This window comes from Choloepus didactylus, chromosome 20 (assembly GCF_015220235.1).
Source record: "Choloepus didactylus isolate mChoDid1 chromosome 20, mChoDid1.pri, whole genome shotgun sequence".
Taxonomy (NCBI): Eukaryota; Metazoa; Chordata; class Mammalia; order Pilosa; family Megalonychidae; genus Choloepus; species Choloepus didactylus.
In genome coordinates, this window is record NC_051326.1 from 1,329,008 (window position 1) to 1,342,433 (window position 13,426).

The following is a 13,426-nucleotide window of genomic DNA, read 5'->3' on the forward strand; positions in this document are numbered from 1 at the left end:
CTCAGTTGGCAAAGGAGCCACTTCACTTATGAAAGTTTTCTATAAACTGGGTTTTAGTCTTCTTTGGGCTAAAGCATAAATAAATAAATAAGACATAAAAATTAAAAAAAAATAAGACCACATTTTGGAGAACACTTTCCAAATGCACTCCACATTTCTCACAGTTGTCACATCTTCTGAGGGTACCACATGCCACGTGTTTAGTGGCTCCACCGGTGGGCCCCGTCTCGTGGCGCTGTCCCCTCCGCAGCCCGCTCCCGTGGCGGGTGCCTCCCGCCCGCACAGCTCCCGCACTGGCCGTTTCCTCTCTTCTCTGGACGGAGACCCTCCCCTCGCAGCTGCACTCCGGGCCCCTGTCGCGCCTCACCCTGGCTCAGAATCGCTTCCGCACTCTGGATCTTGTCTCATCTTTCCTGTGTGAGTCCTGGGAGGTAAACACCACTATCCTCACTTTTCAAAAGAGGAATCAACGCTAAAAGGTTGAGTAACTCACCCAGGCGCAGAGCGGGGACGCGGCAGCTCGCGGTTTCGTCTCCCGCCCCCCAGGCTCTCCCCTCACCCTCGTCCTTCCTCCGCTGGCCGGACCTTCCCGGGCCCACGGTGGAGGCGCCTCCCGCCTGCCGATCCGACCTCGAGGTCCTCTCGCACCGTCCTCCTGCCCTGGACCCCGTTTCCTCCACTGAGAGCTGACGGACGATCTGCTCCTCAGACACCCCAACTTCAGGCAAGGGTGGCCGCCCCCGTGCACCCCACTGTCTCCTGTAACTTGGTTTCTGTCCCCAGTCCTGGTTGCTGTGCCTGAACGTGCTCCTCCCCGATGCCCCTCTGGACGGAGGGCGCCCGGCTGTGCACAGGCACCCAGGCTGTGCAGGAGGCTGCCTGGCTCTGGGAGCCACCCCACAACTCGGGCCCGGGGGACAGCGGGCAGAGGGACTGGGCCTGAGGCAGCTCCCCTTCCCCCTGCCCACAGCCACCCCCCCACGCCCACGGTGGCCCCCAAAGAAAATCAGAGTGAGCCACCCAAGACAGAGCAGGGCCATCAGAGGGGGGCACTGCTCCAAGCCGCAGAACCCCGATGTCGGAATGCTTTCCCAGCAGCCTGTTCACCGAGCAGCAGATCCCACAGCACCGTCTGACCAGCAGTGCTCCAAGTACTTCAGTGAGTCTCAGCCGAGGTCTCTTCCCAGGAGCCCAAATGCTCACGGCCTAGAGGTTTAGTCCTGTGCTCTGTATTTCTGTATTTTAAAGAGGATGAGGCAAGTGAAGGCAACTATTCCATAATACATGGTGTGCACTCTTTCAGAGAACTTATTATTAGGAATTTGATTAATAGTCTAATCACATGGCACACACACGTTTAGGAGCTGGACTGTGCAGCATTCTCAGGTGAAGCCTTCTCATCTCGGGCAGGTGCTGTAGCATGTGCGGGAGACAGAAGTGGTGCAGTCTCACCTGTTGCCTCCAGGGAGGCGGCTTTGGGCAGCACCAGAGTTACCTGAGCCTCAGATGTGATCGCTGGCTCCTTCCTGTGTAGGGACAGGCTGATCTGCGGCCTGCCCTGAGACCGGACCCAGGCCCTGGTGGCCACACCCTGTGTGCCACGTCAGCAGCTTCTCCTCTTTGGACCTCAGTTTCCAGCTTTGTGGTCGTGAGATTCAGTCAGGAGAAGCAGGCAGAATTGCAATTTCACAGCAGGTGCCCTGTAAATGGCAGCTGCATTTAAGTTCAATGTCAACCAAGTATTCTAGGTAGATTTTCAAAGTCAAATAAGCACCCAGTCCCATGTTTGCCAAGCCCTGTTTCCATGCACCGGCTGCCGGGGTCCCACACTAACCTGGGCCTGTGAAGGGCACCTCATCTGGGGACGTGGTCTTAGCAGATGGGATTAAGTTGAGGACCTTGTGTTGAAACATCCTGGTTGTCTCGGTGAGCCGGAATCCAGTGACAAGTGGCCTTACAGCAGACATGGGGGGCAGGTGAGGAGGAGGGGGCAGGGCTCCGGAAGGGCCGCGGGACGCCCAGGCAGCCGCCGCGGCTGGGAGAGGCTGGGGCCCTCAGGGAGTGTGCCCGGCTGAATCTCAGACTCGCAGCCTCCAGAACTGATGGGAGTTTAAATTTCTGCTGTTTTCAGCCCCGCGTGTGTGGTGCTCAGGGAGCTAATTACTCTGTGGCCTTGCTGTACCTGTTCCTCAGGTTAGCGAGAAAACTCAGGCACGTACCTCACCAAACCCTGACAGGTAGTGGGAGACCGGGCCAGGCGGCGGTGCTCCGTCTGCTCTCCTGAAAACGCACGCGGGACTGCTTGTTTCTCCTGTCAGACGATCTGCCTAGAGCATCCACCGAGACAGCTGGATTTAGAATGAACTATTATATGACTCAGGAACGTCAGAAGGGGTCCCCGTGACCCCCGCACCAGCCCGTCCAGCGTGTGTCCTCCACCTCCCGGAGCTCCAGGGCCAGCGGGGGGCTGCCCAGCAGGACACGCCCTTATCACTTGGCACCAACAGATGTAAACAGAGATAAAACCTTAACTGCAAAACAAAGCATGGGGCTATGTTCATCTCTAGTTTTAGTCCAGAGTATCAAATAAAAGAAAAAGCTGTGCAATAAGGAAAAGTGGGGCAGCCCACCAAGCTCCGAGCTGAGAGCCAGAAGGCCCGGAACTTACCACCATCACGGAACCAGGTAAGGATCAGTTCTCAGCCCCGCTGCCAACTTCTGATGTGTGTGATCCAGGGAGAATCATCAGCTTTCTCCGGACCCCCCCCCCCTTTCTTTTCCACCACAAAATGTAGAGGCTAGAATACATTATTTCTTGGGGTTTTTCCAGCAAGAACCCAATCACTACCTTTGAGACATGTCTGAGTGCTATCTGGAGACTGACATTTGCACCAACTGGAGCTTGTATCTGTGGCTACCTTGCCAAAAGCCACTGGTTCATACAAAGTCCCATAGAAATAAGAAATACCTTTTGACAAAAGATTTAACTAGTTCCAAAATGCACCCCAGCCCCCAGGGAGGGCTTGTAATAGGTTCACCCTATAAGCATCCCCTGACGTTTGAGCATTACTAGGCAGCCTACAGAGTGCTTTAACCCGCACACGGTCACTGATGTCCACCCCGAGGAGCAGACCAGCTGCGTTTCTAGTGGCAGAGGGGGCAGGTCCAAGCCCGAGTAGCTTGTCCAAGACAACAGGGCCAGCCAAGGTCAGCACTCGGGCCAAGGGCAGAACCTTCTGGAAACAAGGCCAATCTTCTCTTCACTGCACTCAGTGCCTGATTATGACCCATGGGTCTCAAACGAAATTATAACAAGAATAATTGTTATATTCCCTCTCATTTAATAAGTGAAGATGACTATTTCTCCTTAAAGTCAGTGGCTTTTGTTTTTTACTCCCAGCAACTGGATCATCGGTGACACCCCATAAAGACTTAATGAATAAATGAACAAATGAAAGAAGTTAATTTATTAATTTGGAAGCTGAAATCCACAGGGGAAAGCAACCCAGATAATTAGTAACAGTGCCAGAGATGTGTAATTCATTTCTAAATGTCTCGTTGTGCATACAATATACAATCCAATTTCTTTGTAAAGCTTTTCTTCATTTATGTTAAGTGGTGAGAAATTTATCTTATGTAAGGGCCTGGATAACTTAAAATTATAAAATTTCATAATATAAATAGAAAACGTGTGGCATGAGCTCTAAATCACTGTCCTTGTATTCTCGGAACAAGGCTATGGGTGCCACGGATAAGCTGGGAAGCTTCCTGACACTCCGTTGTCCTGTTGGGTGGCCACTGGGTCTCCCTGTTGCACTGTCCTGGGCTGCCAGCCATCGCCTTGTGTCCCCTTCCCTCCAGCACGGCTGCTCGGATTATGCAAGTGTCCCTATTCTAGTTTGCTAATGCTACCAGAATGCAAAACACCAGAAATAGATTGGCTTTTATAAAAGGGGGTTTATTTGGTTACACAGTTACAGTCTTAAGGTCACAAAGTGTCCAAGGTAACACATCAGCAATCAGGTACCTTCACTGGAGGATGGCCAATGGTGTCCGGAAAACCTGTTAGCTGGGAAGGCACGTGGCTGGCGTCTGCTCCAAAGTTCTGGTTTCAAAATGGCTTTCTCCCAGGACGTTCCTGTCTAGACTGCAGTTCCTCAAAAATGTCACTTTTAGTTGCACTTGGGTTATTTGTCCTCTCTTAGCTTCTCCAGAGTGAGAGTTTGCTTTCAATGGCCATCTTCAAACTCATCTGCAGCTCCTGTGCTTTCTTCAAACTGTCCCTCTTGGCTGTAGCTCCTCTTCAAAACATCACTCACAGCTGCACTGAGTTCCCTCTGCCCGTCAGCTCATTTATATGGCTCCACTGATCAAGGCCCACCCCGAATGGGCAGAGCAACACCTCCATGGAAATATCAGAGTCATCACCAGTAACTGGGTGGGGCGCAGCTCCACAGAAACACTCAAAGAATTATAATCTAATCAACACTGATAGCATCTGCCCACACAAGATTACTTCAAAGATAATGGTGTTTGGGGCACACAATACATTCAAACTGGCACAGTCCCCTTGGACGTGAGACCTCAGAGGTCACGCATGGCAGCACGCCCTCCGGCCAGGCTGGCACTGGGGATTTTCAGAGCCTAAGGACATAAAGCGTGTCCTCGTGGCAGCAAGGGGAGGGGAGCTGCCTCCCAGGCAGAGATCCATGGGGAGAAAGGGGACCCCTTCTGCAGCTGCAGTCTTGGGGAACTGGGGTGAAAGGGGAGATGGGGTGTCAGGAGTTTGCCGGCTCCGCCCAGCCTGACCACCTTGCTCAGAAACGCCCAGAACATGTCACAGATTAAAAGGTCCTTAGGGGTCAATTTCATACCTTTGTTTCCTCCTCCAAGACGGGGGCACCCAGGGAATGTGTAGCCGAGTTTGGGCCGGTCCCATCTGCTCAGAGTGGTCAAGACTTATTTAAATCCGCCCCAACTATAGAAAATAGGAAGGCATTAGGGTTTAATCAAGTATTTGATGCCCACAATAAGCAGCCTGCCTATTCCCTCCCACCCGCCAGCATCAGCGATCTCGGCGGACAGCAGGTGCGCGATCCGTGGACTCTCCTGCACGAACCGGCAAGTGTGGATTAAAAAAACAAATAGGAAAGAGGAGCGCGGGATACAGAAGTCACTCGAAGTCTGTTTGCGCCCTCTCCTTCTCCATCCTTCTACATGATTCCAAGCTCTCCTCTACCTTCCTCGTTCCTGATCATGAACCCTTCTCTTGCGTTCCACTTCTCAACTGGCTTTTCTAATTTAACAACATGACCCCATTTCTTGAACTCAGACCTTGGGTCCTAGACAACTCCAACCCCAATAGCTTTAATTTCATTATTTTCAAAAACCCAAGAGCCTCTGAAGTATTTTTTCTGGGCTCACCCATGAAAAAGGGGATCAGCAGCCCTGTTTTAGGTGTAGCTGTATTAAATTTGAGTCATGTGCAAACCATTTTTCTGATTCAGAGAAAAGGGAATTCAAACAGGAGCCAGGAAGTCCAGATTCTAGTCTCATAAACTTATTTTGTGACCTTGACCTTGGGGCAAGCCTGTTGCTGTCTTGGTCAAAGCTTCCTCTGTCAGAGAAGGTGCTGCGCTGGAGCTCCAGCTTCCCTGGTGTGTGAGTCTATGAACTGAAGATGCACACATGGGTAAAGAAGGGAGCTTTTCTGGGTTCATTCATTAGCCTCCCGTGAAATCCATCATGAAGAAATTCACTCCCCAGAGAACTCTCCTGTCAATCAAATGTTACATACACGTGAGAAATGGCATTAATTTTCTTAATATCATAGATGTAAACTGATTTTTTAAAAGAGGAAAATGAGTGTTTCTAGCCCACTGGGAGCCATTTCTGTTTGGATTTTTATTTTTTTCTCCTTTTCTGAATGGAGCATCTCAGAGTGGAATATTCCGGGGAACTTCTAAAGAAGCTGGGTCCCAGGGGCAGGGAGGACAGGCTGGAGGATGCAAGCTTGAGGTCTCCTGGACACGCGGGCGAGAGTGGAAGGCAGAGGAGCTGCAGATTCCGGGAGACGCGAAACAAACGTGTAGGACTTTAGGAGTAGCTGCCCCCGATGGTGGTTGTCCTTGGTCAGCACACTGGCCCCAGGGTCCTGGAGACCAGAGGAGCTGGAGCAAAGCACAGGGACGCTCAGGAGGTTCCTCTGCTCAAGAGCCAGGAGGACCCACATCCCTTCAAGAGCCCCCAGATTGCCAGGGCCCAGTGCAGCCTCCTTGCAGACACATTCTGCTTGAGAGGGTGTGAGGGAGAGCCATTACATTATTGATGAGTTCAAAAAAAATCAGTATCAACCTCCGATGAGGTTCAGGAGCCTGTGGCTATGGAACCATGCCCAGATGTAGCCCGGCTTTCATACTTTCCATCTGTTCTCTGGATGTATCCAGGGCCCCCTAGTACTGTTTTCAAACGGGAAGACTTATTTTTACATTTAAAGTGCCCTTTCACCTTAAACTGAATTTTACTAAATGTGAGTATCCAATTTCTTCTGTGTAATTCTTCACCTGAAGTTAGCAGAATAGGGCTCCTTTTATTTTAAAATGGAAATTCTCATTTCCTCTTGGGTATTCAATGTGTCGTGTGACTGTGGAGACAGATGTTATTTTCCCCGGGTTTGAAAGTGTCACGAGATGCCCTGTTCACACAGTAGACAGGGTCCTAGGGAAACCGCTGGATGATGGAATTGATCCCAAGCTCTTTAACCTTCCGGAGCCAGAGGAGAGCGGGGAGCTTGTCCCCTCCGTGGTTTCAGGGTGGTCGTCTCCTGGGGCCGTGCTCTATCCAGCGACAGGCCCTCGGCATCCACGGTTTGGGGGACCCAATCCATAAATAACCGCGGGCTGCAGTCGTGGGGGGACTTTCCCGCTGGAAAGAGGAAAGGAGAAGACGAGACGTTGAAAGGAGCCGGTACAGAAGCATCTGTGGTCTGGGTGGCCCCGTGCCACGGAGCACTGGCCACGCTGCAGGGCGGAGGTCACGGACCTTCCACCCCGAATGAGCTCAGAGCCGCGACCGGGTTAGGAAACGCCAATCCATCCATGCCAGAAAGCCAAGGCTGGGAGAGAGGATGAGGGTGTTGGGATTTGTGGCTTAAAAATGCATGTTTTGGAAGGGATTTAACTTGCTCCTCTCTTTTCAAAAGGAGATACATGCCAATGTTTACGGAAAAAAGTAAAACTCTGAGATTCACAACAACAACAAAGAAGCTGGGTTCCACTGTCAGAGGAAGGGCTCCCGCTTTCCACCTCATTTGGTGCTTGCCCCACCAAGCTGCAGAGGTTCTGGGGATATCCCCTCGTTCTCGCATCCTCCCAGCAGCCTCCACCTCTCCAAGTGGAGCCAGTGCTTTCCCTGTCTGAGGTTAACCCGGTGTGCTCGTTTATATATATTTATGTCCCCCAGAAAAAATCATATTCTTTGATGCATTCTTGTGGGGGCAGATGTATTAGTGTGGATTGGGCTGGAACCTATTGGTTCAGTGTCCCTGGAGATGTGACCCACTCAACTGTACGTGGTGAGTGACTGGATAATGTCCATGGAGGTGTGGCCCCGTCCATTCCGCATGGGCCTTGATTAGTTTACTGGAGCACTATATAAGCTCAGACAGAAGGAGCGAGCTTGCTACAGCCAAGAGGGACACTTTGAAGAATGCACAGGAGCTGAGAGAGGAACTGGAGCTGAGACATTTTGAAGACAGCCGTTGGGAGCTGATGCAGACATTTTGGAGAATGCCATTTTGAAACGCAACCTAGGAGCAAGCAGACGCCAGCCACGTGCCTTCCCAGCTAACAGAGGTTTTTTGGATGCCAGTGGCCTTTCTCCAGGGAAGGGACCCTTTGTTGATGGACACTTTATGGCCTTAAGACTGTAACTGTGTAACCAAATAAACCCCCTTTCATGAAAGCCAGTCCATCTCTGGTGTTTTACATCCTGGCAGCATTAGCAAACTAGAACACCCCGCCTCCTAGCTGGCTTCAGCTATTAATTGTTCACTTGTCTTTTCCAGTTCTTCCAGTACTTTCCTCTCACTTGTACAAATCTCTCCTGCACTCATCTATGGACACCTGTAACAGCAGCCCTGTGTGCTGCCCTCCTCCTCCTGAAGAAGCGTCTCCCGCCCTGCGTGGACTGGCCCCTGCATCTCCCACCCGGATTCTGCATGAACCCCTGACCACAGCCTCCAGGCTGCCCCTCTTCCTTCTCGAGCCTCGACTCCCTCTCTCAGCCCATGTCTCCTCATCATCCATAAGGAGCCCCAGGAACCAGCTGATCCCTATCACCCTCTCAGACACCCCTCTGCAGACGCACATCTGCCTTCCTCACATCAGAGGGGAAATGCCCGGGAACCTTTACTCCTGGTCCTAATCAGGACGGAGCCCATCCCCTGCCAGCCTCTGTCCCGAGAGCAGGGTGTGCCCTGAGCACCCCGAGAGCATGGCCGGGGCTGCAGACCTTCTAGCCGGCCCCGCGGCACCCACAGGTCAGAAATGTTCTCCCATCATCTACAACAGGGTTCATTGAGTAGTATGGTTCTATGGTTTTTCTTCTAATTTTTCTTCTAGTAACTTATATAGGACCTAAAATTTCCCATTTAATCACATTCACATATGTAATTCAGTGCTGTTCATTGCAGTCAGTGTTCTGCTACTGTCACCACCATCTATTACCAAAACCTTACAATCAACCCAAACAGAAATTCTGTACAACTTAGGCATTAACTCCCTATCACTGGATTTTCTTTAAACTGTTTTGTTTGAGGTAATTCTAGATTTGCCTACAGTCATCAGCAGCACCACAGAGCTTTCCTGCACACCAGGTTCCCCCAGGGTGACAAGCCAGGATGCTGACACCAATGCAACCCTCCAGTCTGGCTCAGATTTCCCAGCTTGCACTTGTACTCTCCTTGTGTGTACATGTGTGTGCATGTGCATGTGTGTGCATGTGCGTGTGCATGTACATGTGTGTGCATGTGCGTGTGCATGTGTGTGTGCTTAGGTTTTTGCACTTTCATCACATTGGTGACTCCGTGTAGCCACATCACAGTCAAGACAGTAAGGCCCCAGCTGCACACGGCTGCACAGGCTCTCCACGTGCTGCCCTTTGGTGACCGCACACCACCACCCATCCCAGGCCCCGGCAGCCACTGCTCTGCTCTCTGTTTCCATAAACTTGTCATTCTCAGAATATTCCACAAATGGGATCAGGCAGTACATGACACTTTGATACTATAGTTTGTCTAAGCAGTCACCTGTTGGAGGACATCTGAGTTGTTCCCAGTTTTTGTTATCATGAATAAAGCCACTACGCACATTTGTGGACAAGTTTTGTGTGAACATAAGTGTTTCTGAGAAAAATGCTCCAGAGAGTAATTGTGGGTCATATGTCAATTGCATGCTCACTTGTTTAAGAAGCTGCAAAACTGCTTTCTAGCGTGTCTGCAGTTCTACAGCCCCACAAGCAGTGTCCAAGTGGCCCGTTTCTCCACATCCTCACCGGCATTTGGGTTAGCACTAATTTTTGCTGTGCTAGGGTCGCAGTGAGACCTCATGGTGGTTTTAACTTGCATTTCCCAAATGGCTAATGTTCAACATTTTTTAAAGTACTTATTTGACAGGTGCATAATCGCTTTGGTGAAATGTCCCTGCTTGTCCTTTGCTTATTTTCCGACTGAATATTTTCTTTTTAATGTTGCGTTTTTTTAGTTCTTTATATATTGAAGATAGCAGTCTGTTGTTGGACATGTAGCTTGAAAATATTTTTGCCATGTCTGTAGTTTGTCATTTCATTCTCTTCTGTATCTTTTGCAGAACACATTGTTTACTTTGTTGAGGCCCAATGTATCAATTTTCTCTTTCATGTATCATGGCTTCGGTTTCAATTCTACAAAATCTTCACCTAGCCATAGGTCCCAAAGATTTTCTCCTATATTCTTCCTAAAAGTTTTATATTTTACACTTCATATTTAAGTCAGGATTTCATTTTGAGTTAATTTTTATATAAGGTCTAGGGTAAGTTTATTTATTTGTTTGTTTTTGTCTGTGGAAGTCTAATCACTCCAGACATCGAAACGTCTGCCTTCCCTTACTGAGTTGCTTTTGCTTCTCTGTCAGGAATTCTCTGGGCCCGTTCGTGTGGGTCTACTTCTGGGTTCTGGTTCTGTCCCACTGAGGTGTGTCTGTCCCTCCCCAGCACCAGCCTCTTGACTTCTGTGGCTGCACAGGAAGCCTCAGCACCGGGGAGCGGGTGTCCTCCCACCTCCTTCTTTTAAGGCTCTTGCCGTTTCACATAAATTGTAGAATTAGCTTATCTATGTCCACAAACACTTGTTAGAATTCTGATAGGGACTGCATTACACTTTATAGATAGAGTTTTGGAGAATTGACATTTTTACTCTCCTGAATCTTCAAGTCCATGAACACACTAAATCTTTCCATTTATTACATCATCTTTGATTTCTTTCATTGGCATTTTGTAGTCTTCAGCATACCATTCCTGTATTTTTTAAGTGCATAATTAAATATTTCATTTTATTTTGAGTGATTGTAATTGGTATTGTGTTTAAAATTTTTGTTACCACATTTTCATCGTTAGTATACAGAAAGATGATTGTTTTGGGGGTGTTGCTGTTATATCCTGTGGCCTTGACAAACTCACCTATTAGTTCCAGAAGATTTTTTTGTAGACTCCTTGGGGTAGTCTTTGTAGACCATCATGTCAGCTGCAAATAGAGGCAGTTTTACTTCTTCCTTTCTAAGATGCATATTTTTTCTTGCCTTGTTGAGTGACTTATAAACGAGTGGTGAGAGCCGGCCGCTGTGTCCCAGCCTTGGAGGGAGGCTCGGGGCCTCACACCACCAAGGAGGACGTTAGTCTGAAGATTCGGCTCTGGTCTTCAGTGATTTTCAAATAGGGTTTCTCCCCCGGGTTTCACCGTTTTCTGTTGGACGTCACTGGTACTTTGCATGATGCTTAGTCCGACAGGCGGTGCTGCCCTTGGAAACACTTTCCACACTGCTAGGAAGAGCGGGTGTTTCTGAGCTTCCCGCCTCCCAAGCTCCCAGCTCTGCAGCGCCTCACAGCCCTCGGCAGCCTGGCGGCACTTCTGCTTCTGCGCCGCCGGTGGGCACGTTTGCGAGGTTCTTTCATTAACTTTACCTTTCACCCTAAGTGTGGTGGGGTATGGTGGTATTTTGCACTGAGACGCTGAGATCATGGAGCGTTTGCGAGACTGTCTCGGGGTGACAGAGCAGCCTCCTGCAGTCCTGGGAGGCCAGGAGCCCACACAGCCCCGGAGACAGAGTGCACCCGGCCTCACCTGTGGGTCAGCTCCCACGCTGGCCGAGCAGGGGCTTCGAGAAATGGGAGTGCATGGCACTGAGCCCCTTGAAGACGAGTACTTCCAGTGAGAGTGCACGAGTGACCACTGAGACGCGTGTGCTCAGTGACAAACAAGTGGCTCGGATATGCATTTGCTGAGGCTCCGTGGAGGAAGGGGCATCGGAGGTGAAATTGCAGCGCTTCGTAGAATTTGTCTAGGAGGAGCCACGGAGCAGGGGAAGGAACGCTGAGCTAGGAGAAACCTCAGTTCCGAGTTGAAATGCAGCTGGGTGGGGTTCCTGCTCCCCCACTGGGGCGGCTCAGCTCCCGGCCTCAGACTCCTTATTCGTGAAGCAGGAATGAGACCACTTACCAGGAGGGGCTCTGCAAGGCTCCCTGTCTTCAGAAGCGCTAACGAAGCTCCGGCGCGCAGTAGGTGCTCAGCAAAAGGCATCCCTCACTCCCTCAACCGCCAAAGAAAGCTTGAAGCAGGATCGTTTTCACTGGAGACACAGTAGCATGTTTACGTGGCAGACTTGGTTTATTGCAGCAGTTTTGTCCGATCTTCCTCAGAAACGCCGCTGAGGGCCTTCAACTCACAAGCGAAGTCATCTCCAGCACGGTTGAGATTTCACTGAATAATTACTCTGCACGGGGCCGTGAGCAATCAGGTGGATCAGCGGCGATGTTCGCTTCTCTCCAGCCACTATATTTTGAACTATCTAAATGAAAGCATCTTCTTTCAAAATCATTCTTGCCGGCTGGCTGCTTGGGAGTACCACATCTTCATGAAAAGTTTGTCGGCTCCAGAGGGCTGCTGACGAGCACGCTCTCGACACTGCCGCTGTCCATTTGGGTCTCAGCTCAGCTTTTCCTCTGAATCTTGGCAGATCGTGTCGTAGGAAACCCACTGAACCCTCCTTTCCCAAGACAAGGGAAGAAGATGAGGATTCAGTTCCCTTGTCCTTAAAATTCCTTCCTAGACTACTGAGTCAACATGCATCTGAAGCAATTATCTAAGAATCCGTGTTAGCTTTTAATTGGAAGACAGAGACAACTGTGCAGAGTCTGACAAGAGAAGACAGAAGAAATGGAGATGTCTCCCGGCACGGAACGTGTGACAGGCAGAGGATGATGGCGAGCGTGAGTCAGCATCAGGTAACTGAAAAACTTCAATAATTACGCTTATATAACAGCTGTCTGATTGACTAGGTCTAGATTTGGATTTAACATTTCTAACCTCTTTGTCAGTAATTATATATTATGTAATTTAAAAAGTAGAGAACTTTCATTAAAAAATTATTCCTTCTACAGCATATCTTTGAATTTACTTCCAAATTTAGTAAAGAAAACTATTGTCCTTCCAAACTCCCCCAACACACACACAGATAAATACACAAAATCTACAACTAGTTTTCTAAAAGGAGAGGATGAGGCCCCTGAATCATCATTTTCTATGGGAAATTGAATTTAAGTGATACCATGACAGTTCATTAAAATACTTACTGCATGATCTTTGCTGAGTATGGGGGTGGGTGAGGACGGTAAATAACCCAGTCCCTCTAGGTGCCCCTAATTCACCGAACCGGAAGGATGTAGACACACCCTTGAGGCCTTTGCCTGGGAAAGTTTGGGAATCCTTGCTTGGATCCCACTTTGCGCTCTGCCAGGTTAGAACCCTGTGTCATCTGTACTCTGGCCCTGCCACTTTCTCCCTTTTGGATCTGGTGTCTGAATGTGGCTTCACCACTTTGGCTTTAACTCCAGTTGCTCTGGAAATTTCTCCCTTCACAGCCAAAGCCTTCCTGGGGCCCTGAGGCCCCGCTGAGCTTGGGTGTCGTGGGGCGACCCGGCGGGCAGGCTGAACACTCGGAAACCAGGGGAACAAGGGAAGTTGTTCCGAAAATAATTGGAGTTTTGATATTTTTTAAACAACATTCAGGAGTCAACTTGGTTGAATTCATTTCTGTTTTACAGCTTAAGTTCTGTTGTTGTTTTAACTTCATAAGACAGCATGACATGTTTGATAACATAGGAAGCCTGAAACAAC